The sequence below is a fragment of the Oryzias latipes genome (assembly GCF_053564925.1).
Source record: "Oryzias latipes strain Hd-rR chromosome 1 unlocalized genomic scaffold, Olatipes_Hd-rR_3.1 chr1_Y".
Taxonomy (NCBI): domain Eukaryota; kingdom Metazoa; phylum Chordata; class Actinopteri; order Beloniformes; family Adrianichthyidae; genus Oryzias; species Oryzias latipes.
Genome location: NW_027616335.1, coordinates 7,982,925 through 8,009,180, shown reverse-complemented (window position 1 = coordinate 8,009,180; position 26,256 = coordinate 7,982,925). Strand labels below are relative to the sequence as shown.

The 26,256-nt window shown below is 38.2% G+C and overlaps 2 long non-coding RNA genes across 2 annotated transcripts; both read right to left on the bottom strand.

The window, feature by feature from the left end:
- Nucleotides 1-4,997: 4,997 nt before the first annotated feature.
- LOC101161034 (uncharacterized) lies at nucleotides 4,998-5,809 on the bottom strand. Its single transcript, XR_177312.5, has 4 exons — nucleotides 5,684-5,809; nucleotides 5,530-5,606; nucleotides 5,361-5,411; nucleotides 4,998-5,260 (listed from the first exon to the last, which is right to left on the bottom strand). It is a non-coding gene; the product is annotated as an uncharacterized LOC101161034 (long non-coding RNA).
- Nucleotides 5,810-19,167: 13,358 nt separating this feature from the next.
- Nucleotides 19,168-20,045, bottom strand: LOC101161295 (uncharacterized). The gene is made up of 4 exons (XR_002291195.2): nucleotides 19,919-20,045; nucleotides 19,772-19,842; nucleotides 19,598-19,648; nucleotides 19,168-19,501 (listed from the first exon to the last, which is right to left on the bottom strand). It is a non-coding gene; the product is annotated as an uncharacterized LOC101161295 (long non-coding RNA).
- Between the last annotated feature and the right edge of the window lie 6,211 nt (nucleotides 20,046-26,256).

Below are 26,256 nucleotides of genomic sequence, written 5' to 3'. Positions count from 1 at the left end.
AGACAATGACACAAGGACTTGACATTCTGATGGCACTGACACGTTCAATGACATAAAGACTTAGTTTTGAGAGATGAACTAAATATTTTGAGTAAGTTACAGGCTTTTGCAAGAAATCCATAGTGTTTTGCTGTTTGTACAAATTGTTTTGAAAAATGCACACACGTTTTTGCAACTTCAATTCTGATCTGAGAATTGTACTAAAGCGACTGACAAAAAATGTAACCAAATAATTAAGTATTACCAGACTGAAAAACATAATCATAACATAGTCTCAGTCTTAGAAATCAAAAGGTTTTGCAGTTTGAAAACACCCAGAGAGGCATGCAGAACTCCCAAACCTGCCTTAAATTTTTTAAATTATGATGTCCTCCTGTGGCCTCAGCTCTCTAAATACATTCAAAGGGTCTTTCATTTATAACAACAACATATTCTTAATAGACATTTATTGCCAATTTTGTCAACAACCTGTACGTCACATCACCCCCAAGCATTAAGAGGTGAAGGGCTAAATTTCATTTTATTTCTTAACGTATTTGTTGTTGAATTTGCTTCAATGTTTTTCATTTTTGTTTTAGCCCTATAACCTCAATATGACACTTTTAGGGCTTTCTAAAATCATTTCAGTCAAACCTCGGAATAAAGCTGGTTTCTCCCAATACTGTACATTTTAAGTCTAAGAAGCTATCATTGTGCACGGAACATCTCTGCTTTGACTTTTCAAATGAAGAGCTATTGCTGTCAAAAGGCTTAGTGTCAGGACACCAAAGGGAAAATATCTGTATTCTTTGATCAACAGAACATTTTCTAAGCTGCAAGAATTGTCCAAATTTTAAATTCAGTAAAAATAATATTATTGTTTTTTTCAAAAGGGATTCATATAAAACATGCTTACCATTGAACAGTGGTGCATGATCTTACAAAACCTTTAAGCCAGAGTCAGTTAGGGCTCTCCTTGATCTAATGTGTTTCTGTCAGACTGCGCAACCTTACCAGTGTGTAGCCACCCACCCTAAAGAGGTGTGTGAGTTTGATCATGTCTTAATAAAAGGAAAGGCAAACGATTGTCTGACTGATGACCACAGACTTGAACCGCATCTTCTTTGGAGGCTGATGATAATGCAAAGTCATGAGATAAGATGAACATCAAAAGCAAATTGCATGTGTTGCTGCTCACGCACACACGCCACACAGTATCCACACAGCAGCTTACAAGTATTAAGTGTATCTATACTAAACTTACGGTGCTTAGAGGACTTATGTCACAGATCGACGTATATTTCCTCATGCGCACAGACAGACAGACATAGGATTACATATCCAATGTTCTTGGAGACAGGTCTATAAAAAAAACATTCACCATGCCTGTGTTCGTATAAATTGAATGATAACATTGAATGAATTGAATGATAACATGGATAACATGAAATCCTCTTCACCTTTATCCACCTTTGTTATAGTAGGGAGAACACGTCAATGTAAGGGTGGGGTCACCTAAGATAGCACAAGGGTTACGTGGCCATTACTATGATAACAGCTTTAGTTTTGTTCAAAGTGAACACTTCAAATCTGTTTTGGCAGAGAAAGACATTTTCAAAAGAAAAGTGCGTTTTATGTGTGATGAACTTAGGTTTATCAGCAATAGTTGCCAAAAACTGTCTACAGTTTAATCTGCAACTTTCACACTGACCCCCTGAGACTTGACTTTTCTGTGGGAGCCTTTTTGTTTTGTTCTAATGCTTGGTCAATTTTGTAATAAGGTTCATTTCATACTGTCAGTCTCAGTGTCAGTCTTTGATTTAGTGAAACCTCCACAAACCGCAGCTATTTTCTGATATTTTACTTTTTTTGCTCTTTTCCATTTAATTTTTTTTATTTGTTTTTGGAGGCGGCAGTCACTATTTTCCACGCTGTGTGGTGGCTGCTGAGGTTTTAAGAAAAAGTTAAATTTTAGAGAGACCGAACGATTTTTTGACATCAGTTAGTGGCCGCCCATTTCGAAGTCACGCAGGGCAGTCCAGTTTCCATTTCGAAGTCACGCAGGGCAGTCCAGTAACAGGCAGGTGACAGGAAGACCACAGCGTGATAATTGACTGATCTCCAACATCCCCAAAATCGTCTGATGTTCAACAGATTTCAGATTTCAGCCGTCTGGCCCACGAATCAGAAGGTAGCTGAGCGGGAACCCGACGAGGGCTGTCGACATGGGTCAGGGGCCCGGCGATGACCAGATGTCAGTCTGACAATCCGGAGCGCTGTGGGTCCAAATGTGGAGACGGCACTGATACTGCACAAAACTCTTCATGGCATTATTCATGGCACCACAACGACTCTGAAACCTGCGTGTTGAGGAATTGCAGTTGATGCTGAGAAGAATACGAAGACAGAACATTGTGCTTTCTTCAAAATTTGTAAACTGCCAAGATTATAATGTGTGCTCAAAATCTGTAATTGTAGCTATAAGGCCTGCATGCTTGTTAGATCTATATTTTAAAAACTGGTCTTGGTGCCTAATGTCATTGTTCAAAAAAGTATGAAATGCTAATATTTTATGTAAGACTTTTGTTTTGAAAACTGTCAAATATTGGGCTCTTTGGTAGGAAGTATAAACACTGCTGTGCTTGTGTTAAAACTTTAAAAATCTTGTGAAATTCCAAATTTAAAAAAATGTTTGAACAAAACACTTATCAGAATCAGAATCACTTTATTTGCCAAGTACAGCGCACGTACAGGGAATTTGACTTGGTTACTTGTGCTCTCGTGCAAACTAGCAAGGTAAAAAAGAATAAATAATAAAAGATAGATAATAAAAAGAAGGTAGTTGTAAGGTAGCTGTATGAATAAATAAACATAACTAAATAAAGGAATGTGATTGTACAGTGTCCCTGAGTAGTCCGGAGTCAGGAGTTCATAAGAGTGACAGCTCGGGGGAAGTAGCTGTCTTTGTAGCGAGTGGTTTTGGTTCGCATTGTCCTAAAGGAGGCTGAAAAGGCGGTGTCCAGGATGAGAGGGGTCTTTTACGATCCTGCCAGCCCGCTTCCTGGCTCTAGATCGGTACAGATCCTGAATGGGGAAAGGCTGGAACCAATAATCCTCTCAGCAGATCTAATTATTCTCTGTAGTCTGTTCCTGTCATGTCTGGTAGCTGAACCAAACCAGACCGTGATGGATGTGGACAGGACAGACTGGATTATTGCAGTGTAGAAGATGGTCAGCAGCTCCTGAAGCAGGTTGAACTTCCTGAGTTGTCGCAGGAAGTACAACCTCTACTGAGCCTTTTTCCGGACCAAGTCAATGTGAGCGGTCCACTTAAGGTCCCGTGAGATGGTGGACCCCAGGAACCCGTGTGAGTCTGTTGAGGGGACAGTGCCGTTGAGAATTGTGAGTGGGGGGGGAGTGGTGGTGGGGTTCCTCCTGAAATCCACTGTCATCTCCACTGTTTTAAGTGGGTTCAGCTCCAGGTGGTTCTGGCTGCTCCAGAGGACTAGCTGCTCCACTTCTCCTCTATATGCAGTCTCATCACCGTCACCATGAGCCCAATGACTGTGGTGTCGTCTGCAAACTTCAAGAGTTTCACAGGGGGTTCCTGATCTGCAGTCAGTGAAGCGACCCAGTTTCACCTGCTGCCTCCTATCCGTGAGGAAACTTGTGATCCACTGACAGGTGGGAAGAGGCACGGCAAGCTGGGACAGCTTGTGGTGGAGGAGCTCTGGGACGATCGTGTTAAATGCAGAGCTAAAGTCCACAAATAGAACCCGTACGTAGGTGTCTGCAGAGTCCAGGTGGTGCAGGATGTAGTGGAGAGCCATGTTGACTGCGTCATCCCCTGCCCTGTCTGCTCTATAGGCAAACTGCAGGGGGTCTAGCAGAGGCTCTGTGATGACCTTCAGGTGGTTCTGCACCAGTCGTTCAAAGGATTTCATGACTACCGAGGTCAGGGCGACTGGTCTGTAGTCATTTAGTCCTGTGACTGGGGACTTCTTGGGGACTGGAATGATGGTGGAGAGTTTGAGACAAGCAGGGACCACACACATCTCCAGGGAGCTGTTGAAGATCCTGGTGAAGATGGGAGCTAGGTGGTCAGCACAGACTTTCAGGCAGGAGGGAGAGACTCCATCGGGTCCTGGAGCCTTCCTGATCTTCTGCTTCTGGAACTGTTGACGCACATCTCGTTCACAGATCATCAGTGCGGATGAGGGGGCAGGTGTGGGGGAGGTTGGGATTGCAGGTGGCTCCTGTGTGATGGAAATGGTGGCTGAGGGGGAAGGTGAAGGTGATATTCTTTCAAACCTTGAGTAGAAGTCGTTAAGCTCCTCAGCCAGGTGGTAACTGTCTGAGGGGCGGGGGGATGGTCTCCGGTAGTTGGTGATGGTCTGCTTATGATAAATATTTTTCGTTTTCATGATTTAAAGTAATTTTCAGTTAAGTGTTTTCATATTTTTTTGATTTGAAATGGTTTATTTCAAGCAATTAAGTAGAAATAATACACCAAAGCAATATAATCATCAGTTGTACATTCATAAAGTAACTAATCAAATGTATGATAATTAGACATATTAATAAATATTGCTTGAAAGGGAGTGGAAGAAAGCGAACTTATATAATCCCACCCCGTTATACTATAACCATTTTATTACATGATTTATCAATATCCGGTTCCCAGTTTTTATCAGACAGAATTAAAAATCATAAAGTATCGATAAAGCGCTTTTTGATCGTAGCTTGAATATCATCAAGGGTCTTTTTGAGGTCTTCGTATTCCTGGGTTTTCTTAGAGGCCATGGTCAGGTCTCTTTTTTGGAGGCAGAGAGACACGCCACGCGCCCTGCCCGTAACCCGGAACATATTTGAACCATGTTGGCATTATTTTGGTGAGCGTCAGTGCAAGCTTTTTGACTTGTTGTTCTAACTGTCAAACCATCACCTAATTGAAATTTTCATGCATTTTTTTACATCAATGTTGTTTAAAAGCAGGAAAAAATACTTCATTCACAGTATTTTGCATTGATATTTTTTATTTGATCATAAATCCATAAAACAGCAACTTGATTTTATGTTCAATGAAGTAGAATGAAGAGTGTTGAGGCACTTTGGTGGAAAAAAGCTCCATCTTCATTCTTTAGTAGATATTTCCATTTTATGTTGCTGCCCTTGGAGTCGTGGTTGTTGCAGTGGTCGTAGTTGCAGTTGTAGTTGTTTGTTGCAGGAGAGCAAGGATGAGCTGGAGCAACACGTTATTTATGGAAGACGTGTTGGAGGACTTCATGTGGACGGAGACATTAACAGACAGAAAGAAAGAAAAGATTCACATGAACTGATGTTCATGAGCTCAAACTGAAGTGGACAAAGAAAACACTCACCTCATTAGAGTTGGAACCAGAGCTTGAGCGGGCAAACCGCTGATGCTCCACCTATTAAAATAAACCAGATTTCATGTTTCACTTTAGTGTGACATGTAGATTATAATAGTAAAAGAAAGATTTCTGCAAACACAATCAAGTGCAGTGATAATAAGTTGGTCAAACTTACAGGTTCAGCCAGAATGAGGCTCAGGAGGCATCCAAGCACAATTGCTACCTTCAGCATGGTTGATTTAATGATCACACCTGTTGAAAGAATTGATAATAAAAATTAGGTCTGAAATACACTTTCAGCATTATACTCTGTAAAGTCAGGTCCTCACAGCTTCAACAGATGGTCAGAGAAGATCCTGGAGGTTTCTGCAGTGCTGAACTGACTGGTAGACCTCTCTTATATACACGAGCAGAGCTGTTAGGAAACTGTTACCATTGCCAAATCCTCCAGTGTCACACCCGGCACTAATAGTTAGACAAACAATGATACACCTTCCACGCAGTATTGCACGGATGTGTTTAACAAATTATGCATAAACACTGTTGCTGCAAACATTTGTTTGGACTTAGAAGGCATTTGTAGATTTTGTCTTCTCTTTTTGGAATTGTTAATCAGACAAAAGCTCACAAATGCCAGATGCAATGATTACAATATGTGAAGTAATTTGAAGACAACACCCAGTTTCCATGCAGAGGAAACTTTTAATAGCTACAATAAACCAAAATTTTTTTGCATGTGCTAATGGTTCATTGTCTTTCTTTTTTTATTTTAGATTAGTTCCACAAGAAAACTCAGAATTGAGATATTCCATCATCTTTCCGTAATGTGTGACACGATGGTAATTTCTTTTTTCCAGAAAAAGTAAACACTTTTCTGAATGAATACAAAAGTGTAACTTTTCAACTAAACACACACAAGACTTTAAAAAAAAATCATCTTTACCCAATAGATAGAAGAAGAAAAAAACGACACAGAAAGAAATGCGTTAATAGTCACATAAGGCTAAAAACAGAGGTAACCATAGACTCTTTGATAATAGAATATAATGTATACTGTCTAAACCAGACCAGTAAGTAAGGATGAAGTTGGTGAGACGCAGGTACGTCGTACGAATTTTTCATTTTTTCATCCCCACCAACCATGTTTATTGATGAAGGGGCCTGTCAGTGCAGTTTAGGTGAAAAGTGTAGTCTCCTTGCCCACCCTTGTGTGCCTGTTGTGAGCTTCTTGTACGCAGCCTAATGTTAGAAATGAGGAATTTAGATAATCAGACTGTAGTTTCTATGGGCCTCTGACGTATCACCTCCACACAGCATTTACGTGTGATCAGTAAGGAGCCAGTACACTCTGCAAACGACTACAGTGTAATTTAAGGGCACCTGTACGTCATGAGTGCACGCAACTTACACTATTTAAACAAATACGTCACAATACACTTAACACACGCATGATAATCGCATGTTCCATTTTCATGAGTTCCCTTCAGATGGCCGCACAAGCCTAAAGGGAACTTTAAGACAAAAATGACGGGTGAATAAACTTCTGACAGTTGAAAAAAACATTAAAGACCCACTCTAATGGAAATCTTTTGGTGTTTTTAACATGTTTTGGTAGCATTTTATTTTTATGATGGAGAACGTATATAAAGATAATAAGATTAAAACTGTGTCTCTGAGTATTTCTTTATTCAAATTGTTGTGAATCAGGAGCAGACAAAAAATGCTGCATAAAAAAGCTTAAAGTTGTTTAGTATAAAATACAATGGGCAGGCCAAAAGCTCCCTGCCCCGCTCTATTCTGATGCATCCGTTTGCAGTCGACTGGATACATGTACGTCTTTGATCTCCTCGTCTGAGCTGGTGTCTGGCTCAAAACTGTACAGCTGAAGGGCTCTGATGTTGTTTGCCATTTTTGTTGCACTGTTAATTTTAGGTAGAGGCTTTTAGGGGCTGTAAGTGTGTAAACAAACGGAAGATGGGAAGTCAGGCAGTTATTCTGTGCCAACACCCACAAGTAAGAGGTGAGTTTCTACTGAACTCCTGCCACTTTGCAGAATCTGTCTTAGTTGATGGCAGGGGTTTTCCATGAGCTAAAAATGGCATAATGATCATTAGAGACCACTGGGATTCCATAAAAAATAGATTAAACGATGATTGGAGAGGGACTCAAAGGATAACTTAAGTGTGACTGTAACAAATGTTTCAGGCATTTTAAGTAAATGATTTCTTACATTTGTACATATAACAAAAAAGCAATGCTATTGCAGCAAGAGTGTGGAAAGCATTTAAACTTAATGTTGTGAATCATATTTTGTCAGAACATCTTACTTTAATTAAATTCAATTAAATTCAATTTTATTTGTATAGCCCAAATTCACAACGACAGCCGTCTCGGAGGGCTTTCAATTCAATAAACTTTTATTTAAAATGAGTCTAAAGAGTATTTAGTCAGCCACCAATTGTCCAAGTTTTCTCACTCTAAAAGATGAGAGAGGCATGTAATTTTCATCATAGGTGTACCCCAACTATGTGAGACAAAATGAGAAAATAAAATAGAGAAAATTACATTGTCTGATTTTAAAGAATTTATTTGTAAATTGTGGCAGGAAAATAAGTATTTGCTGCGACAGACTGGCAATCTGTCCAGGATGTTCCCTGCCTTCGCCCACCATTCTCTGGGGCTGGTTTTCAGCAAAGGAACCAGGACGACTGATCCGTGAACAGATAAGAATGTGTTAGAGTGTGACAAATGTCACTATATGCTTTGTTTGGGAACTATTTTATTCAGTGCAAAGTTACGTGTCAGTATAAATAAAGGCAGAGCCTCCTGCCCCTTGTTCTTCATGGGTGTCTTAATGGCTTCTGGAAAAGTGTCTGCAGTCTCGTTTTTCACTGGGTAACCTGTAATATTCTGTGAAGATGTCTGTACCAGAGAGCACATGTGAAGGTTTGCGTGCAGCTCCAGAGCGGTCCGCTGCAGAAGAATCAACACAATGAATGGGGCAGAGTATCGTCAGATTTTGAGTGAAAACCTCCTTCCATCAGCAATGGCATTGAAGATGAAACGTGGCCAGGTCTTTGAGGACATCAACAATCCCAAACACACTGCCCGGGTAACAAAGGAGTGGTTTCGTAAGATCCAGATCTCCAGATCTGAACCCCCTAGAAAAATCTTCGGAGGGAGTTGAAAGTCTGTGTTGCCCGGCGATAGCCCCAAAATATCACTGCTCCAGTGGAGATCTCCATGGCGGAATGGACCAAATTATGAGCAACAGTTTGTGAAAACCTTGTGAAGACTTACAGAAAATGTTTGACTGATGTCATTGCTAACAAACGGTATAAAACAAAGTATTGAGCTGAACTTTTGTTGCTGACCAAACACTTATTTTCCACCTTTATTTACCAATAATTGTTTTAAATATCAGACAATGTGATTTTCTGGATTTTTTTTCTCATTTTCTCTCTCATAGTTGAGGTATATCTTCTATGGGCTTCACTAATTGTACAAGACATAAAATCAGTTATAAAGTATGTTGGATGCTTGCTTAACTAAACTAAAAATAACAGTCATTTAAATTTCATCTACACAACATGAACTATTGTAGGAATGATTTAGTCCAGGTCTCAGGCTCATATCAAACCACTGACACATTTGAAATGTTGTAGTGTTGGTGGGTTTATTTTTATAGCAACATGGTTTTAAAAAGAGGGGGGGGGGAGACTTAATTCAGAGTATTTTGCATCAGTGTTTTTATTTGACAAGAAAAATCCATAAAACATTGACTGTGGTGGAGAAAAAAGACTTGATCTTCATTTGTCAGACCATTTTACGTGCTTGGAGCTGGTGTGGCTGCAGTCGTAGTTGCTGCAGCGGTTGTGGCTGCAGCCATTTGTTGTAGGAGAGCAAGAATCTGGAGCAACACCTCATAGATAGAAGATGTGTTGATGGACTTCACGTGGACGGAGACATTATCACCTCATTTGAGTTGGAACCAGAGTCAGAGCTGGAGCGGGCAAACCGCTGATGCTCCACCTATTAGAATACACCAGATTTCATGTCTTGGGTTTGTCTAAACTTAACTTTACTACAACAACAGAAAGCGTTGTGCAAAACTTAAACTTAACCTTAAAACCTAGCTCAGCCAGAATCAGGCTCAGTGTGCATCGATGCACAATTGCTACCTTCAGCAAGATCTTACCTGTTGAAAGAATTAATAAAAAAAATTAGGTCTGAAATCATGTCAGAAAAAATAAAATCGGTATAGTCAAGTCCTCACAGATGGTCAGAGAAGATCCTGGAGGTTTCTGCAGTGCTGAGCTGTTAGACTTCTCTCATAAACAAGAGCAGAGCAGTTAGGAAACTGCAACCATTGCAAAATCTTCCAGTGTAACACCCGGAACTAATAGTTAGACAAACAATGATACACCTTCCACACAGTATTGCACGGATGTGTTTAACAAATTATGCAAAAACACTGTTGTTGCAAACATTGATTAAAATATGTGAAAAATGCCACTAAGTCTTTGGTTTATTTGGGATTCTCAGCTCTGCCTTACAAGCCCATTAACCCTTATGTGGTGTTCATTTTTGTGTGTTTTCATTTTTTATCAAAAGAAAAATGATACAATTGATTAAGTTTTCAAACTCAGACTCACTGGCCTTGGCTCATTTTCTGTGAAGAACATATATCAGAATACATTTTTAATGACCACACACCGTATTGCCCCCCAACACATTTCTATATAAGATGTTCGGGTCCACTGGACCCGGGGCTAATAGAAGTGTGGAAATTGATGTTTTATGTACCTACACTCTGTCCTCCACCTGTCTGGGCCTGCTGTGTGTGTGTGGGTGTGTGTGTGTGTGTGTGTGTGTGTGTGTGGGTGTGTGTGACCAGTGAGAAAGACAGAGAGAGTGGCAGAGAGAGAAAGATTCACTGTAAATGTGAGTTCTGTTTTTGCACCTGCGGTTCCCGCACAAGGTTGCAACATTGTTAGAATAATTCAAGCATCAACTCTGTTTGCTCTCGTTCTCCCGCACATTTGACCATTTGACTTTCTTGCGGGAATCTTTAATATCTTGCTCTTTATCTGCTACAAATTGGAGGCGGGACACGTTAAATATAGCTTTGTCAGTGTGGTTTCTTATCACAACTGATCAAAATGGCCAAAAGACTTTCTGCGCAGAGGGTCCTGGAATTGATTTTAGAAGAGAGAGACTTTTTTGATGATGATGTAGAGGGAGACGATTCAGAAGAGGAGGTTTCAGAATTAGAGGATCACATTTCTGAAAATTCAGAGTCTGACAGTGACTCTGAAGAAAATGATTAGATTGGGGTGGCCGTGGAGCAGCGGTAGGGCGGTCGACCCATGATCGTAAGATTGCAGGTTCAATTCCCGCCTTGCACGCCCATGAGTCAAAGTGTCCTTGGGCAAGACACTGAACCCCACCTTGCCTCTGGTGGTGGGCGGGCGCCTGTGTTTGGCAGCGGAGCCACCACCAGGGTCTGAATGTGTGAGTGAATGTGTGTGTGACTGGGTGAATGGGTCTGTGACTGTAAAGCGCTTTGTCCTTGTAGGAAGAAAGGCGCTATATAAGTATACGCCATTTACCATTTAGATTGAGCATCAGCCAGTTTCAAAACGAAGCCATCAGCACCCAGCCACAGGACCAGGCCATCAGCAGCCAGGACCATGTGTTGTATAGACTAGTGGCTAGAAGGCCATGTGTTCAATGGGGCTGATGGGTTGTCTTGACTAATAGGTTTACTCTGTGTTCAGCTTGTGTTGTGCACCTGAATGGGTTCAGTTTCTGTGTTCAAATAAATAAAAGTCAGTAGTTTTGAAAACCCTTGCTTCACTTGAAAATTTGTTTCCACTCATATCTTGATTTTAAGTGATTTTCTTTATCACGTTTTAAATAATGAGTTATGAATGTGATCTAACAAAGGTAAAGGGCAAATATTAACCAAATATACTGATTGTAGTTGGATGAGGTAAACATCTGTCGAGTATTTTAACATCAAAGTGTTTGATTGTGAGGCATTAAAAACCACAACATGCAACGGGTCCACCAGACCCACGAACACTGGCTGAGTAACAAAAATATGAACACCACACAAGGGTTAAAGAAGACTTTGGTAGCTTCTTCCCCAATTCTTCAAATTGAGAAAATACACATCTAATATATATTTTTGCAGTTGAAGAGATTCATAAGAGTTTAAGGGTTTTTTGTATTTTATTCTACATTTTACACACCATTGACAATAGGACCCTTCAGAATGTTGTTTTGCTCCATATTTTGCCTCGATTGTAGATCAGCTAAGGTAATACTGTTTTCCAAATGATCTACTGTTTTTACTGTTGAGTATTTTCTTATAGCTACACATTGTACTTCAGATTTTTTTTAGTTTGCAGCTCAATTTTTGTGGCTGTTCTGTGCATGTCTGGATTCTTTTTCTAACTTTTAAAATACTTTGAAGACTCACACCAATAAAAACTGTGGTTTTGATGTTTAAACATGTTCGTGTGGCATTTTTATCACAATTTAATTCAATTCAATTTTATTTGTATAGCCCAAAATCACAACAACAGTCGTCTCAATGGGCTTCGAAGTAAAACATGAACTTAAATGGATCATGAATACAAAGAGTTCAATAGGAAAATACTAAAATTAACTAACAAACTGACTAAGCTATGCTGGCATCCCTGCCCTCAGACCCCCCTTCGCGGTAAGGAAAAACTCCTAAAAAAACGGATTCCGGAAAAAACGAAGAAACCTCAGGGGTGCCCACATGAAGGAGGGATCCTCCCCCAGGACGGACAGGCGATTTACCAGAACTCTGAGAGAAGAATTAACTTATCTAACGCTACAACTACTACCACAATGGAGGACATGTATAAAAAATGCTTTTCTGGGTTTGCTTTTCAGATTTTTCTATAGAAATTCATTTTCTATATTTTGCATCTGTAGACTTTGTGCCATTTTAATTCTTGAAGCATTTACAGAGCCTTTTGTAAGAAAAAGGTTTTACATGATCAACTCATGGTTAAGGTTTTGGAAAAAACAGGTATACAGTACACCTTTTTCAAGAAAGAAGGGTGTTTAACTATAGTTGGCTTTTATTCATTTATTCATAAGTTTTAGCTTTTTATTTATTCATTTACTCTTTTGCATTTTATTCAACATTTTACCCATGAAAACGTATAGAGTGTCTGATTGTTTATCTTACTTACTTTGAGGGTGACTTAGCGTGATATGACTGCCACTGGCATTGCCAAAAAGAAATTTGCAGGGGGGGTGTTACCAAGATGGCGGAATAAGCGGTTACTTTTTTCGGGGCTCCGACGCTTTACCTGAAATAATAACTCTTTCTATATGACAAGTTCAACCAAAGCTAAAGAAAATACCAGCGAAGAACTCTCAAACCGATTCAGCTTGAAAGAGGTTTGTTTACCACTGTTTTCGTTATATTTTTCAAACTTCGACGTGAAGAAATGGCTAACACTAGCAAAGACCATGAGTACCATCTAGTGGCTTCAGGACAGACGTGCAGCGAGGGAGAAGTTGAATGGATGGAGGAACAGGAAGACATCTCACAAGATCAAACGAGAGTCAACAGACACCACACACCGGTAAAAAGCCCAAACCCTAAAAAGATTAAAAAGAATGCTCCACAAGAACGCAAGGAGGAAATATCCAACAGTGTCCTCTTTAACGCGATTCAAACCCTGACAACCAAGTTTGACACTCAAAGCGAATATCTGAAAGGATATGAGTTTCAACTGCAAGAGATCACAGATGCAGTTAAACAAGTTAAAGAATCTGTTGATGCAAATACAGCTGCTGTTAAAAGTGTTGTGGAAGATGTGAACCGCCTCAAACTGCAGATGGTGTCTATGCAAAAAGAAAATGCTTCTCTCCGTGAAATGTGTCTGGAACATGCAAGATATAAAAGAAGATGGTCTTTGCGACTGATTGGCCTTCCTGAGAAAGAAGGGGAAATCACACGAGATGAAACTCTTAAGATCCTTTCCAAAGTGATGTCGGTAAACGTTGAGGAACTACGACACTCAGTGGACACAGTACATCGGCTGGGACAGAAAGGAAAAAATAACCAACCAAGACAGATTATCATCCAGTTTGGAATGAGAGTGGTTCGAGACCAAGTCTGGAGAATGTCAAAAAATGCAAAAATCTGCAAAGATCTAAATGTTCGCTTCAAAGAAGACTTTTGCAAAGAAGACAGGGAGACTCGTCAGCGTCTTTGGCCGAGAGTGGAGGAGGCGAGGAAGAGAGGACTCAAGGCCTTTTTAAAGGACGGATACGCGGTCATCGATGGTCATCAGGTCACTGCTTGAAACCAACACTCCTTCATCTAGACTGAATGGACAAAGACATCTTCCTGAAGAAGAAGAGAGAAAATAAATCCAAAGCTGGTATGTTATAGTGTTAAATGTTATTACAGCTTTGAGAAAACCGATTAGAAAAATGTGAAATTGCATTATAGCCCTTTATGGAGTAAATTGCTTTCTAGCTATTCTTTATGGTTCTTTCTTTGTTGTCTTTAAATGTTCGTGGTTTTAAGAATGTAACAAAGCGCAAGGCAATTTTTCTTTACTGTAAGGCACAAGTTAACGTGAACTGTTTTTTCTTTCAAGAGACACACAGTAGTGAAGAAGTTTTTGATTTTTGGAAATCTCAGTGGGGCAGTGGAAACATTTATTTATCTCATGGAAGTCCTCGTTCAGCAGGAGTGGCAATTTTCTTACATAATTTTGATGGTAAAATTGTTGATCATAAAAGTGACACAGAAGGTCATTGGGTAATGGTTAACATTGAGGTGGACGACACTAAATATATTCTTGTTAACATTTATGGTTTCAATAATAGGACAAAAAATCAGAAATTCCTCACAAACATAAATCACAAGATAATCAACTGGAAACAGATGTATGCAACTGACAAGATTATTGTTGCAGGTGATTTTAACGTAGTACCAGATGAAAACCAAGACAGATATCCAACTCAACACAACTCTCCTCATTTCAATAAAATTATTTCTGAATTTTCTAACTCTCTCGACCTTATCGACATTTGGCGTAGAAAAAATCCAAATAAGCTTCAATACACCTGGAATAACTCTCAACACTCTCAACGCTCAAGGATAGATTACTGGTTAGTAACAAGTAATCTAACATCTTCAACCTTGAATTGTAATATCTCCCACTCTCCTCTCACTGACCACTGTGCTATCACTTTGGCTCTTTCCCCTGAAAAAAATCAACCAAAAAATGGAACATCCCACTGGAAATTCAATAATAGCCTTTTAAATAACAAAAACTTTTGTAAAAAAATCAAATCACTTATTCCTGAAATAAAAGAAATACAATACCTGTCTCCTATTAATAGATGGGAGTGGTTGAAATTTAATATTAGAAAAATTGCAATTGTAGAAGGAAAAGTTTTGGCTAGAAAAAAAAGACAAGAACAGACTGAAATAATTTCAAAATTAAACACTTTGTGTAATTTAACTCAACTGAGTGAGGAAAATGTCATTGAAATTAACAAATTGCAATCTAAATTAGATGAACTCTATACCGAAAAAGCCAAAGGAGCATTTATTCGTTCAAAGGCAAAGTGGATGGAAGATGGAGAAAAAAATTCAACTTACTTTTTTAACTTGGAAAAAAGTAGACAAAGGAAAAAAACAATCACTAAGTTACAGATAGAAAACTCTCTAGTAGACGATCAAAACAATATTAAGGACTATATCACCAACTTCTATAAAAATCTTTACACTACTCAATATTCAAATCAAAACACACTTTTATTTGAAAGGTTAATCTATGATAAAGTCCCTAAAATAGACAAGACATTTAGAGATCTCATGGAATCTGAACTTACTATAGATGAGCTTGATAAAGCTGTTTCCCAGATGGCCAGTGGTAAATCACCTGGACCTGATGGAATTACAGCTGAGTTCTACAAACACTTTTGGACTGACATCAGAGAAATGTTGTTTGAGGCATTCAATGAATGCATCGACGAACAGATGTTGTCACCTACAATGAAAAGAGGCATTATTTCCCTTTTACCCAAACCAGGCAAAGATGTGTTATTAATTGATAATTGGAGACCAATCACACTTCTTTGTTGTGACTATAAAATACTAGCACATATCTATGCTAACAGACTGAAATCAGGAATATCTCAGATCATAGACGAATCACAATCAGCATTTATTAAGGGGAGACATATTCACCACCACACTCGCTTAATCTTAGATATATTAGATTACAATCAAATTATTCCTCAGGAAAGTCTTATCCTTTTTTTGGATTTTTTTAAGGCCTTCGACTCATTAGAACACGCCTTTTTGTTTAATGCCTTGAAAACCTTTGGCTTTGAATCAAAATTTTGTAACATAATTAAAATGTTCTACAAAGACATAAGTAGCAACATTGCACTCAACCGAGGTTTCTCAAACAGTTTTCCTGTTAATAGAGGTGTTCGCCAAGGATGTCCAATTAGCCCGCTGTTGTTCATAATTTCAGCGGAATTACTAGCCATCTTTCTTAAATATTCTCCAGATTTTGAGGGTATTAACATTTTAGACAGGGAATTTAAAATTAGTCAATTTGCTGATGACACAGCTTTATTTTTAAAGAATAAAAATATGGTACCTGTTGTTATCAATAAAATACTTTTGTTTTCAAGAGCATCTGGCCTTACCCTAAATCTCAAAAAATGTGAAATCTTACCTATACATACCTGCAATCAAAGTATTATTGAAAACATACCTGTAAAAAGTGAAGTGAAATATCTTGGTCTAATAATAACAAAAAATAGTAATGATAGAGAAAGTGTAAATATCACTCCCAGACTAAAAACAATACAGAAAACTTTAAATCAATGGTTGGGACGTGGCCTATCAATATTTGGCCGCATTCTATTATCTAAAGCGGAAGGTTTTTCAAGACTTGTGTATCCCTGTCACTCATTATATACATCCCCAAAGAACATCAAGTTGTCTAATTCTATTCTCTTTAAATTTATTTGGAAAAATAAGACTCACTATATACGAAAATCACAATTGGTCAGAGATTATAAAAATGGCGGCTTAAAAGCTTTAGATGTTGAATCACAGATTGTGGCTTTTAGAATGAAATGGTTAAAAGGCTGTATTTCCCAGCCTCATTCTATGTGGTATCATATCCCAAACAAACTCTTCGGTAAGGTCGGGGGACTGGAGTTTTTGCTGAAGTGTGATTATAATATTTCAAAAGTACCAATAAAACTATCAAACTTTTACAAACAAGCCTTAGAATTTGGGAAGATGCTTTTCAACCATAACTTCTCCCCTCACAACACTGTTTTATGGAACAACAGATTTATAACTGTAAACAAGAAATCCTTGTTTATGTCTGAATGGTATGGTAATGGTGTGTATTTTGTCCATGACTTGATGCGTACTGATGGAAGGCTGTTATCATACTATGAGTTTGTAACCAAATACAAGATTAAGGATTCTAGTAACTGTTATAACAAAGTCTGTAAAGCAATTCCCATACCTCTACTTAATCTCATTCAAAACATACTACAATACAATGAAATCAAACCACAACTTTCGGAGCTGAAAATTAATAATATTCCCCTAAAAGATAAAAAATGCAACAATAAATTAATAACTCTAACCTTTAAACAATTAATTTTCTGCAACTTTAGTATAAACAATAGATGCGATTTAGAAACCACCCAAATGAACAAATCTTTTTCTTTATACACAAAGTACCCACTTCCTCCTAAAATGAAAGAAACGCATTTTAAAATAATATCTAAAATTTACCCTGTTGGAGATTTTTTACATAAAAGATTCAAATTTGAATCGGAACCATGCATATTCTGTTCATCTGAAACTGAAACATTAGAACATCTTTTTTACAGTTGCAACCAGGTTAAAATATTTTGGTCTGATATACACAATTGGTTGTCACTCAAAATTTTAAATATTCCCTTTTTTTCCTTATATGATGTTCTTTTCTATATGGAAAATCTGGACCCGGGAATTTCTGATGTCATTAATGTTGTTATTATTTTATGTAAACATTTCATTCATTTGTGTAAATGGAAAAATACATGCCCTTTATTTAGTATTTTTTTGAATTATTTTTCTGATTATTATAAGTGTCTTAAATGCATTCCTAACAAAAACAAGAAAACTACAGTCATTTATCAGAATATATCAAAAGTATTATTATTTTGAATTGTTTTGGCCTTGCATTTGCCTATTATTTCATTTTTGTTTCTTTTTCTTTCTATATGTGCATTTATAACGTTTGTTCACCTTAATTTGGTTTGTATATGAGCATCTATAAAAAAAAAAAAAAAAAAAAAAAAAAAAAAAAAAGAAATTTGCAGAGACAGAGACACTTGATTGGTTAGAATCTGGCCCAATCAGCAGCTGTTTGATGGCAGCTTGTCACGTCAAACCGAAACTTAACTCAGCAAAGATAGTAAAAAAGTGAGATGACACACAACGCATGCCAATTTCCTTTTTGGCGATGCCAGTGGCAGTCATACCACGCTAAGTCACCCTCAAAGTAGTCAGCAAAATCAAAGATAGGACAAAAGCGAGATTTGACACAACGCACGCAAAAAAATGTGTTTTGCAAATGCAAAAAACTTTTTTGAAAGCAAAAAAAAAGTTGTTGAAAGCAAAAAAAATATATCAAAGCATAATAATAAATTATTGAAAAGCAAATATTTAATATTTTCACCTGCAACTTAGAAAGTTTTGTGTGCAACTTAGAAAGTTTTGTGTGCAACGTGGTGGCAGAAATATCACTCCATAGGTTTCTGTTCATCTTTGTCGGGTCATCTGCTCTGTTGTGTCACCAGTTTGGTTCTCCCCATAGTTTTGTCATGTTTCAGTTTGTTTATTTAATTTTTATTTCCTGTCACCAAGCCCGGGCCCCTGCATTTTGGGTCTTCCACCACCAGTTCTTGACAAAATGTATGCAAACATAATTCATATAAATAAAGTTTAGCCTCAAATACAAAATGGGTTTATACAATTATACACAACTTGTGTCTGATTCAAAATCTCAAAAGCATTCAAGTTGCATTGTCATTGATCATGAGCATTTTACAATAAATACATTTTATTAATTTAATTTTTCTTGAATCCACCAATCCCTGAGTGTATTTTTTCTATATGGACCTAATCCATTCTTTTTATGGTGTTTTGTTGTTATATCTGCATATACCTTTGTGGTTACTAAGTTATCAGGTCTAATGTTACATTCAAGCCTAAATAGAACAGTGTTGTAGCTGAAATAGAAGAATCAGCAAATTAACTCCTTTATATGTATACATTTCATTACATTACTGCTTCTTAATTGGATTTTTTTAATTTCTTTGAGGAAAAAAGTGAGCTTGGGTTCATTGAATGCAATGAACAGGCACAGTATTAAACACCTACCCCTGGACTGTTGAATGACAAAGACCCCCTTTGTCTTGTTTTTATAACTTTGTTAATTAAAAAGGACGTTTTTGGCTGTAGTTGGAGCTCCGTTCTGCTGTGCTCTTTTCATACATTTTTATATGTTACAACTTTTTTTTTTTAAGACAACCCAGCAGTTCCTTTAAAAGTATTTGTTTTGTTTCTTTGGTGTACTGTTGCTTAATGTTAAATCAATTATTTACATTTACAGTAATAGTTTTCCTATTTTCAAAATATAAAGATGTAGATGTTTTTTAAAGTATTTTTTATAGGAAACAAAAATGCACCAAATTACCAGACAAAACATGCTTTGCATTGAAATTATTTATTTGACAAATGACCAAAAAACTGTGACATTTTTCCAATCAAATGAAGATGAACAAAGAGTGCTCAATCTCTCTTAAAGGAACAGAATGATAATCATTTTAGAAAGAAATCACAGATTTCCATTTTATGCAGTGGTGGCTGTGGTTGCAGTCGTGGCTGTAGTTGCAGTAGTGGCTGTAGTTGCAGTCGTGGCCGTGGTTGCAGTCGTAGTTGTTGCAGCGGTCGTAGCTGTAGCATACTGTTGCAGCAGGTTGAGGAGGAGCTGAAGGAATGTGCTATCCAATGCTGGTCTAGTTGATGTAGTTGGTCTAGGAGCCTTCATATAGTGGACAACATTAGCAAACATGGATCAGGAAAACAATTCACATTGACGGATATTTTGAAGCTTTTTTTTAAAAGAGGAATAACTCACCTCTCCAGATTGTGAACCGCCCCTGTTTGGATGGGACACCCCGTGGCCTCTCTGTAAAAACACAACCGTTTTTATGTTTTCATATTAGATTAGCCTAAATTATTTAACAACAATGACAGAAAGAAATGTACAACTAAATTCTGCTGCAATAATAATAAGTTTTTTCAAACTTACAGCCTGAGTGAGGCTCAAGAGGCATCCAAGCACAAGTGCTACCTTTAGCATTGTTGATTTAATGATGACACCTGTCAAACAAATGAGAAATTTTAGGAAGATAAAAAACATATTAAAATGTTTACATAATGAAAGTCAAGTCCTCACAGTTTGAACAAATGGTTAGAGAAGATCCTGGAAGTTTCTGCAGTGCTGAAGTGGCTGTTAGACCTCTCTTATATACAAGAGCAGAGCTGTTGAAAAAAGTACAACCATTATGAAATGTTCCAGCCCCATACTAAAGCTTCTAATAGTTCAACAAATCTCTGTCATCTACTTACATCAGCCGCAGAAGACATGTTGAAATCACAAGCATTTGATTGGAAATCAAATTCAGTTCTTGAATAGGAAGCAACACCCACTAAGTTGAAGAGAAAATCCTTACATCAGAAGATGTGGAATTCATAACTCCGTAAGAAATTATCTATAACATATATTTTATAAAATGAAGTCAGGCTGGCTATGAGGAAAAAAATCAATAATAGTAACATTTCCTAACAATTTTCCTGACCATAACAAATATCGTAACCTTTTAACAACCCAACTAAGACAAAATCATTACAAATAAATGTTTTTGCCTTGGGGGAGTAATACAATCAATGTTTTTATTAATAGGTTTTCTGAATGTGCTTTCCTGTTTACCTGAGAAGGTATGTAAAGGGTTAAAATAGTTCATGCTAAGTTTAACTATTTAAACTAAGAGGGTTTCCTTCCGATGAAGCACCAAATCCAAAACTCTACAATCACAACAGAAACAAAAGAATTTCACGCGAGAGATCATTGTATAAAAAAGACGCTGCTATGCATCCAGAGATAGGTCTCTTTTGGATGCATGGTATGTTTTTTAGTACATTATTGTGATGGGAAGCTTGTGTTCATTTTCCATTTTTCCATTTTTCATTTATTTGGTTTGCTCTCATTAGTTTGTTTCTTTTTACAATTAATTGAGTTTGTATTTGTGTTTGTTTTTGTTAATGCTCACACGCTGTAGGGATTTTACAAGCTGGTTCATTCCATGTTAAATTTGGCACAAAAATTGTAATTTGGGAAATGCTTATATCTCTTCCTGACCTCACCTTGACTTTCTCACTGATGACACCTGCACCTTTAAATCTTGTCTTTTAACAAATATTAAAGGTTTGTGAAAATTTGAAATCCAAATCTTTGTTTTATTATATTTATTGTTTTATCTATTTACAATTGTGCAAGTTTTCCCACCTACAAAGATTAGACAGATGTGTACATTTCAGGTATTTAGGTAAACCTCAACCATGAGAGACAAAATGAGAAAAGAAAATCCAGATAATCCCATCGTCTGATTTCTAAAGAACTTATTTGTAAATTATGTGGGGAAATGAGTATTTGGTCACCTAGAAACAGGCAAGGTGTCTAGCTCTCACAGACCTCTAACTTCTCTGTATATGAACTTCTGTCTTCCACTCATTACCTGTAGAAATGGCACCTGTTTGAACTAGTTATCTATATAAAACCTCAAATAGTCACACTCCAGACACTCCAGTGAAGATGAAACGTGACTGGGTCTTTCAGCATGACAACGATCCCAAACACACTGCCTGGGTAACGAAGGAGTTGCTTCATAAAAAGCGTTTCAAGGTGAATTTGAAGAGTTTGGGATTTCTGTGTGTGAATTTGCCCATAAATCTGCTTCAGACGGTTGGTAAAAATGTATAAATGAATAAAATAATTATTTAAATGTTTAATCATAGCTCAAAGTTACTGCAAGAAAACCTATCAGTAAAAACTGCATCACAAAACTGCATCAAGTCTATAGAAATGAGAAAATCCAATCCATTTAAGTACTTTCTTTGGTGATGATTAAATAGAAATTTAAATAGGAATTGCCCAACTGCTTTTGCAGATTCTGTTTATGCTCTTTGTTTCAATAATTTTTCCAATTACCGTGCTGACCAGAGAGTTGTTTTTTTTTTGTTTTTTTTTTAGAACTGTCACAGTTTCTTTAAAGTCGTCATATAATGTTGGTCAAACAACAGATCATAAATGACCAAGAGAACTTCATCTGACAGAAATGTCTGTGAAAAATCCCCAAACTGTGATGAAATTTAATAAACTAATGTGTCTGCCACGTCTGCTCATGGAACCAAAGTCTCAATATTATTTAACACCCGACAGCTTATGTGTCATTAAAACAGTTGCAATACTGTGTGGGACTGATACATTGAGACATAAGCTAAAACAACTGCAATAGTTAATCACTAGAATAACTAACGCCTCGCTTGCCACGATGGATTCTGAAGTTTTGGTTTTGTCAAGCAGCTGTTAGTTTGCTGCAAATAAATAAGCGAACGAGTTCGCCTTTCAGGAAGGCAGACTCTGCAGTATTTTGCTTCGGTCCTCCCCCCCCCCTCCCACCCCCAGGGCGGGTAGTTAATTAACTCACCTGTTCAGCGTCCTATTTAAGTCCAGGTGTGCAGCCGTTCATTCTCTTCCTTACCGCAGCGCTGCATTCGTCGCCCCACCCTCCTCCCTGGCTACCACCTGTAGGGTCCGTTCGGGGTTATCACCCAAAGGTTTTATGGAAAAATTATCTCATGGAATTGTACGGAGCCTTATGCCAAATGAAAAGATTGTGAATGCCAACTAAGAATGTGAAACTAAGGATGTGAAAATAAATATTTTACTGCATGAGTTTGTCTGACTGAAAGATAAAAAACTGAAAGAGGGTCACATTTTGAGAATTTATAGTACTGCATGAACATAACACATAATCAAATGGCTGTCCAGGCTGGACCAGATTACCTAAACAACATTCCACAAGTAACCCATAGCCAGGGCAAGGCAACATATAGAAATGAAAACTTGTCAAAGACAAAATAAATTAAAAAAAAAACAATCAAATAGGAAAATGTAAATCAATAGTTTTAATTAAAGGAAAGTACAATGATCAACCAACTGTCTAACTTCAGAATACTTCATTCATCTGCTTTAGCTTTCAGCTGTTCTCTTTAGAGGTCGCCGTGGCAAATCATTCATCTCCATCTATTATGTTATGCCTGTAAAATGTCAGTATGAGGAATATATGTTATATATGTTTGTGTGTGTTTTGAACAGTTTGGAAGATAAAAAACAGATATTAAGATAACTAACTATGTTGTTTCCCTTTCGGCTTTTCCCATCAGGGGTCGCCACAGCGAACAAGTCGCATGGTAAACTTGGCAATGTTTTACGCCGGATGCCCTTCCTGACGCAACCCTCTCAAAGCATCCGGGCTTGGGACCGGCACAGAGGTAGAGAAGGGAACAGGGAGCAGCCCGGAGTCGAACCCTGGTTTCACGGACGGAAGGTGCCGCAAACCAGCATGAGCTAAACCGGCCGCAAGATAACTAACTATAATACACTGTAAAGATACTTTAACTATTAACTGAAAAAATCATAAAATTAAACAGTTTTTTTATTTGTTTTTATAAGAAAAGAAAGAATTCAGAGGTGGACATGGGTTGTGTTTCCTGTGAGATATTTTTCCCTAATTTAAAAAGCTTCATAATGTGCTGCTTGGATGGCATTTTATATTATCCAATGTGTAGCCAGTGATGATAGGTCTTAATTTGAATTATGCAGAGTTACACTTTAGTATTACCTTAAATAGAAAGGTCTTTAAGTTTTTTCTGTCATCTGGAGATAAATCAAGCAGCATTTAGACTGAAAGGGAAAAAAAACGTTTGGGGAAACATTAAGATTCAAGATTTGTTTGTTGTCATTTCACTCATTGTATTTGCAGAGGAATACACACAATACACAGGTGAGTTGTTGTTCCTCAATATTATGACAGTACAAAAAAAGAAAGCAATAAAATAGAATAAAAGCAGAGAAAAATAGCAATCAACTAGAATAAAACAGCAATAAAATAAAGGCCAGCATTCAGTATTAAAGCCAGTCTTCAATCAATACAGTGAGTATGTACATTCAGCAGCAGTCTTTTATGAGAGGGTTGGTTGTGAGGGTCCATAGGCATATATTGTGTATCTGGGTGGTGTGGATGGTGGGGTAATCTAATGGGTCTTATTGCGGTGTGGAGTTTGTGAGAGCATGTATGAATGAGGACAACAGTAGCTGTAGCAGCCTCACAGCTTGTGGAATGACGCTTTTTAACATCCTGCTAGATCTGCAGCTGATACTCCTTAACTTCTCCCCTGATGGCATGAGGGGGAACAGTACACGAGACGGGTGCTGAGGGTCCGTAAGGATGGAGGTTGCTCTGCGTATGCAGCGCTGCTCGTATAACTCCCCCAGGAACAGGAGAGGTGCACCAACAATGTTGCCCGCAGACTTAACAATCTTGCTGAGCCGTTGTTTGTCCTGAACCTAGTAGCTGCCAAACCAGGATGTAAAGCTCTGTGTCAGAATGTTTTCAATGGCGCCCTTGTAGATGGTGATGAGTCTCTGGAGGAGATGGAGGGGCTTTTGTTTTTTCCTGATGACCATTGTGGAGTTGGTTGAGAAGAAAGACAAGCCATTAGTGAGTTGCACCCCTAGAAACTTGACACTGTTGACCTTCTCCACTTCTCAACAGCAGCTCCTTTTATGGTCAGATATGTGTTGTGGTGATTGCCAGATGCCCTGAAGTTGATCAACATTTCTTTTGTTTTGTCCACGTTGATCCGGAGGTTATGGGATTTACACCTCACTGCTAGCTGCTCCACCTCCATTCTTTATGCAGACTTATCATTGTTGTTTATGAGACCGATCACTGTTGTGTCATCTGCAAACTTAACAATGCAGTTGGGGCTGAATCACAATCGTGCGTGAGCAGACTGAGCTGCAGTGGGCTTAGGACACACCCTTGTGTTGAGCCTGTGCTCACTGAGATGGGCCTTGATGTGTGTCTTGAATGTCTGCAGCCGGTCTGTCCGAAAGCTCAGTGTGCAAATTGTAGATTGCGATTTCCACACTAAGTAGCCTCAGCTTCTCCACCAGCTGCTGTAGAATAATCATGTTAAAAGCCTGGCTGAAATCGATGAAGAGGACTCTAGCACAGGTTCTTTTCCTCTCCAGATGTGACCAGATGAGAGTGGTGGAGATGGCATCTTCCGTGGATTGATTAGCTTTACATGCAAATTGTAAAGGGGTCCTTATTGATTGAGAGAATGTTCTTGATGTGCTTTAGGACCAAGTGCTGTAGACATTTGGTCACAACTTGTGTGAGGGACACGGGGTGAAAGTCATTTGGGCAGGCTGGATTTGACTTCTTTGGGACTGGAGTAATAACAGCAGTTTTCAGACAGGTGGGCACAAATGCCTGCCTGAGTGATGCGTTAAAGATATTGGTGGGGACATCTTTCAGTTGCTCCATGCAACCTCACAGAACCTGTCCAGGGAGTTTGCTTCTGTGTGGATTGACAGTGGAGAAAGCCTTCCTCACCTCAGCAGTCAGCAGCTGCAATGCTGTGTCGCTGGATGACAGCGGGAGCATCTGTGTTGTTTACCTCAAACTGGGCGTAGAAGTTCCTCCAGTAGAGTGAGATTATTCTTTTTTTTATTTTATTTTTTATTTTTTTTTTTTTTTAACTTGTCCTGTCCAACAGCTAGGCAAACAGATGAGAGCTGAGGGCCTCTTGTGTTGGACATATTTTATTCTAACAAGAGGGGTTATTCATCTTCAGACAAACCAAAGGTATGTCTGAATAAACCCCTTTTGTAATTGAGGCCAAACTTTATTAATTTCAATCATGTTTGAAAATCTTTGGTGTTGGACCGGACGGAAAAGGAAAGAGGGGAACAAGAGAGAGGGACGTTAGAGAGAGGGGGGGGTAGGAGGGTGATAATAGGAGGGGAAGGGGGGTAAGACCATGAAGCAGCATAGAGCAGGCAGGTTTACTGGTTGTTTATCGTTACGGTACGGTTCAAATGTAGTACAAAAAGGGCGGGGCCTGTTCACACACACTCAAATATTATCAACACACCTGCTAGCCGCAGAGTGAGATTATTCTGGTATATTGTTTTTGTGTATACAGCTTCCTCACCTCTCTAATCCCCCGTGACAGGTTTTTCCTTGCCAGACTATATGCTGCTGCATCTCCTGATTTAAATGCCTTGCCCCAGACTCTCAACAAGGAACGTACTTCTCCTGTTAGCCATGGTTTGTAATTTGATTTCTTCCTGGTGGTCTTGACCACTGTCAAATTATCCACACATTTCTTAAGCTAGTCAGTGACAAACACCGTGTATTCCTACAGGTCAGTGATATCATCACCAACCGCATTATTGAAAGCCTTGTGTTTTAAAGGTGCTATTCAAATAAACTTTGATTTAAGTTGATTTGATTATCGTAAGTTGCTGCTTTCCTGAAAATGTTCCATTGTGTTGTCTCAAAGCAGTCCTGCAGTGCTGAACTAAAAGTTTTGGTTTGGAGTTGCTATTAATTAACTAAAGACAATCAAATATCTAAGATGTCTTGAAGTTGAGTCATA